Genomic DNA, 5,892 nt, shown 5'->3' on the forward strand with positions numbered 1-5,892 from the left:
ATCTGATTCACTATTTGATGCAAATTTAGTTGATCAGATGAGAAATGTCTTTGGCACATATTTGGTATATGTCCAAAATAATTGTTTTTAATTTGTCTATTAGATCTTTCGTATCGGATAAGAAAGTAAGAAATTTATAATAATTCGATTGTATACTTGGTCCCTTGGTATTTAATTGGCCAAGTAGAAACAGTATTTTCAGTTTCTCCCCAATGGGAAATTTACAACTGGCGTAGTACTGCGCCAGCACTGGCAGCACTGGCGGCAAGGCTGAGAGCCAGCACTGGCATGGCACTGGGATGATAACGCCGTCTGGCGCTGCCGAAGTACTGTCCGTCAGTGCTGCCAGACAGCGCTGGCGCAGCACTGGACCAGTGCTGGCTGAGAATATTGCCGCTATAAATGCCGTATTGTTATTAATTAGTCGTAAATTCATAATTATAAATAATTTAACAACAAAATGGTAAATAATATAATTAAATAGTTATTATTCATAAAATATTTCTCTTCTTAAAGAAATTGTATTAAAGATGGAGACTAACAATGGATATAGTAAATGAAGTAGAAAAAAATTGTTTATAACATTTAAAAATTAAATAATAAACAATTACAGTCAGTGTGCATTAGATTTTCATATTTTAGTACCTAACGATTGGAATCTAGAAATATCGCAAACCTATGAAAATAAACAAAATTGCTGACGAGGGGAATCGAACCTACGATCTACGGACTAACAGACTAACGCTCTAACCACTATGCTAACGACACATGTGTACAGTAAAGTATTAATATCTCAGTATCATTCAGACATACAATTATTGAGTCAAAGATGAGAAAAAAATAGGGATACGTTAGAAATAATAAATTGAAATAAAATAAATTGAACTAAATTTTTAATAATTAAATTACTTTACTTATTGCATTTAACATTTTACGTAATTCTTAAATTACGTGGTAATTTTTTAATAATTTTTTATTCATAGTAAGAAGTATAATAGTATTTTAATAGGAACCAAATTATTATTGAGATTAAAGTTTAAATTTTGTTTATAATTTTAATTTGTTTAAATAATTTATTATTTACAAAATTAGACAATTGTGTTAAATTGTTATTATTAAATTTAATAAGAATAAAAAATGAACAACCAAAAAGTAAAATATTAATTTTTTGAATAAATTTATATTTATAAACATTCATAAACTTTTTTTATAATTTTTTTCAAGTTTATGTCAAAAAAGCAATGTTGGCAAAGAGCGTTGTGAACAATTTTTTTATACTCAGCCAGCACTTGCCGCCGTGGCTTGTCCAAGCTTTGGCGAAACAAAAATTCTGTACTGCGCCAGCACTAATTGTCGAGGCTCGGCTATAATACGCCGAACAATCGTCTGAGTACTAAACCAGTGGTGAACATCTGCACTACACTGGCATTTCCCATTGGGTCAGCGTGAAAAATGTCACAACCAGAAATAATAGTTCCCTCGAGGGGTGACAAAAAATTTTTGTACAAGATGATACTCTCCTTATCGTTCGTTCCGGTTACAGATGTTGAACAAGTATTCGATAATCTTTTGGAAGAAATTCCTGAACAACTATAGTTTCCGTAGCGCAATATTTTGAAGGCGGCGTGCAATTGTTCCACGATATCCAGCTGCCCTGTGGAACGCGTAAAAGCTACACCAATAACATTATTGATAACATTATCGAGGTTTGGCATAACAAGTTTCAACTCATGGTTGGGAAATACCATCCCTCGTTGTGCTATCTTCTTCAAGAGTTTCTAAAGAAGCAGGCAGACACCGACACAGTTTTGAATCAGATAGATTTGGGACTAACTGTAAAAGGGTCACCAAAAAAATGGTTAGAATCGAATAAAAGAATACGAAATATTGTAGCTCGATATGAAGAGTACAAGGAAAAGGATGAAACTGGATTATCTGCGGCTCGAAGGACAAAATATCAGCCTTTGAATAAATTTTGTAACCTTTTAAATAAATTGAATCACATTCAATTCAAAATTCTTATGGTAAAAAAGTTTTGGGAAAAATGGTTTAGAAAAAGTGGATTGGAAAAAGTGGTCCGCCATTTTAGATTTTCAAAATCTGACATAAGATTCGTAATCGGCGACCCAGAAAACAACCTACTATCGGTTCAAAAAGTATAGTCAGTTGACTTTGAAGGCTTATAACTCGATGGGTAAGAGAAAAAAAGGACACCTCGCATTTTAGTTGAAGAAAAGGACACGTCGAAAATATTCATTTTACATCAACTTTCCTTTGGCGATACTTTGTGTAATGTAATTATTTTTCGAGTTTTTGTAATAGAAGATTTAAGAACATATTAACTTCATAGTTTTTTGAGCACAAAATATCATAAATCAATTACTTTACACATATTATTGTCAACCAAAAATGCATTTAAAATTAATATTTTCGAGGTGTCCTTTTCTTCAACTAAAAAGCGAGGTGTGTCCTCTTTTTGAACCAAAATTCGAGGTGTCGTTTTTTTCCACTAACCCAGCGAACTTGAGTAAAAAAAATCGCACAATATTGAAACTGGATGAAATCAGTAAGTAATTTATTTCTACGTTAATGTAGAAAATTAAAAACTAAAAAAAAAATTTTTCTTAAAGTTATTAATTTTTGAAGGGAAAAAGAACATGTTTTTTGACACTATTTTCAATAAGGCCTACTTTGGTAACATGTAACTCGTTTAATAAGAGTCATATGAAGTTCCTGATTTTTTTCTATGTTCATTAAATCTTTCTGAATAATGTTATTTAAACAAATAGCCGTTATTATAATAACTTTTTGAGATTATTAAACGAAACCGCAGTTGTGTTATCTTTGTTGGAAATTAAGGTACGAATAAGATGAGACAAAGCACACGTTACGGAAAATACGACACTGCTTACGATTCACCAAAGAAATTTTGTGAAAAAAATTATTTCAAGTAATTATTTGCAAAAGTATTTACAGTTTTTTGCTTTATTGTACAATTAACAGTCAGGTGCATTTTTGTCCGAGACTCCAAGTTTAGCACTACTACCTTTTTTTTGGTTATTTTTTTCTGTGGTTGAAACTGATTTATAACTTTAAATATCTGGTTTCTAAGGACGTACAGAGGTGTAAACACCCAAAATATTTGTCCTGACTTAAGAAATTCAAAATTGTATGTAGGTTTGGGTAGAAGTGACCTGAAGTCCACACTTACCTGCTCATGTCTACAATAATACAGATTCTCGCATTTAAAATGTCGACGCCTATGAGAAATGGTTTATGATGGTGTTTTTTAAAGCACAATATTAATTATATTCATTTGGAATATTATTGTACGATATATAAAGATAATTATAACGATTTTCACTAATTTAAAATGGTTAATTTCGATGCTTTTAACACCCTGAGAAAAAAATTTCTCGATCATTTAAAAACAGAAATTTTACGACGTTCACGTTACAAAGAGACTCATACGACTATTTACCTCAAAACTTTACTAAAATCTGTCTTCTCAAATAATAACAATAACAAAAAACATTTGAAGATACTAACTAATATACAAAAATTTTCTTAGAGTGACCACCTTAGGGCCCTGACCACCTTGGGGCCCTCTCCCCTATTTAATTAGATCAAGGTGTTTAAAAAATTGATTTTTATTCATATTTTTTTAAAATTTGAAGACAGGTAGTGGTTAACACTGTATCGTTATCTTCTGCTGAACGTCCATTGATAAATAATCCTGCCTCTATATCGCTGACATTATAATCTCCAATTGTTTCTCTTTTATCACCAGCTACTGGAGTAATGTGAATCCATTCATGCAAATTCTCAGATTCGCAATCAGCGACCCCGAAAACTCGTAGGTATCATTTTGCAATTAAATATATTAACCCTGGTTTGAAGAAGATAGGGACTTTATTTCTTTATAGTACCAGCGGGTATATATGTATCTATAATACAAACAAAAGACGAATGCATTATTTTGTTGAAATTGTACATAATTTTAGCAGACAAAACTGATCCAATAAAAACAAAAGACATAAGATATATATTCTGTAGAAATTGTACAGAATTTTAGCGGACGAAACTATTCTAATGAAACAAAAGACGAAGGCTTTATTTTGTTGAATTCAACAAAATCATTTTGCTTTTGAATCTCAAATTTTTATCAAATATTTACTTTCAGTGCTCGTTGAAATGAGCCTACCATGATTTTTTTCAAATTTTTTTATAAAGCCATTTAAAAGATACAAATTTATTTTCCTTTATGAAAAAAATTTACATTTCAATAAATGACTAATAATTTTGTAATTACAACAATAATAAAAAAATATATTTGTCGCAAAATTTATAACAAATTCGATAATAAAAAGAAGCAAAGCTACTGAAAATTTCTACTCGGGGGTTTTCGGGGTCGTTGATTACGAATTTAATGTCAGATTTCAAAAATTAAAAATGGCGGACATCTTTTCTAAAAATTGATTCAATTTGCTTAAAAATTGTTAGCGACTTGATATTTGACATTTATCGGTTATTTTAAGTAGGTAATGCATCTGATATTTTAAATATCTAATAAATAACATCATATTCATTACCAGCGACCCCAAAAACCCCTTAGTGGCAAGAATCATCGATTCTCCAATAGAAGTTTGTTTATTCAATCCCTTTCTGCGACTGAAACTCTTGGAACACAAAAGGTGATCAATAGCTAAAAGACTGTATTGCGATTCATACATAATTATATAATCTCTCCCAAGAACAATTTTTGTTATAATTTTTCGTATGATTAAAAAATTTTATGGGAACAATAAGTAACTCAATTAATGAACAAATATACGAAATTAATTTTTTAATGGAATAAAATTTAATAAGAAGACATTTTATGGTGTCACTTTAAAACAATTTGCCTCTATTCGTTTCTTATAAATCTGACGATATTGTAACCGTAATATTTTATTAATAAAGGTTATACCTTCGGAAGATTCCAAACTTGTTGGGTCCTAGTCCGATCATTGGACAAAAAAATAAGAAAATTAAACAAAAGACTAAATTTAATTTACATTATTTTAAATTAAAAATTTTTGAATTTAACAATATTTGAGAAAAAAATAATTCTTTATCAATTTGAGACTTGGACAACTGAATTAATTTAGTTTTTGAATTGAATGTTCAAGAGTGAAAGCAATTTGATAAAATCTTACCAAAAGTTGAAAATATGAAAATTATACGACAGATTCAGCAAATCTCCAGGAAATCAATAATTAATATCCCAATTCGCGATCATGCGGCTGCAATTCACAGAGAGTTATAATAAATCACTAACAATAAATGATCAAATTGACTTTGCAAATTAAATTACACGTCCGTCTCATATGATTTAACAAAAAGAATTAAAATTAAAAGATTGTTTATTATATTCTCCCTGGATATCTATTGATAACAAGAATTGAAGATCAAATTATTTTAAAATTATACAAGTTGACAAAATCTTCTGAATGAATAAAATTGATTTGATGCAAGATGTTGGATCAATACAGCACTCCTCCAATATAATTATTTGACGTAACCATAAAATTTTAAAATTGAAATTTCCAAGAAAATGTCCATAAATTAAAAATAAAATCCATAATGTTCTCAAACTCCAAATTGACATAATATTGGATGACAAATTAAAAATACATATACGGGCTTTATCGTCATTCAGCAAATAAGAGATTTAAGCAACGGCCCAAATATATGCGTAATAAAGCCTTCCAAGAGTTAGATAAATCTTCAAATTTTCTTATAAAACCAAATAGTATATAACAGGAAAATAATTTATGTTGATTTTGTCTATTAATTTCTTAGGTACAATCAAGAAGAATAGTCCACTCTCTAAATCTGAATATGTGAAAA

The sequence above is a fragment of the Leptopilina heterotoma genome, unplaced genomic scaffold (genome assembly GCF_015476425.1).
Source record: "Leptopilina heterotoma isolate Lh14 unplaced genomic scaffold, ASM1547642v1 Lhet_227, whole genome shotgun sequence".
Taxonomy (NCBI): Eukaryota; Metazoa; Arthropoda; class Insecta; order Hymenoptera; family Figitidae; genus Leptopilina; species Leptopilina heterotoma.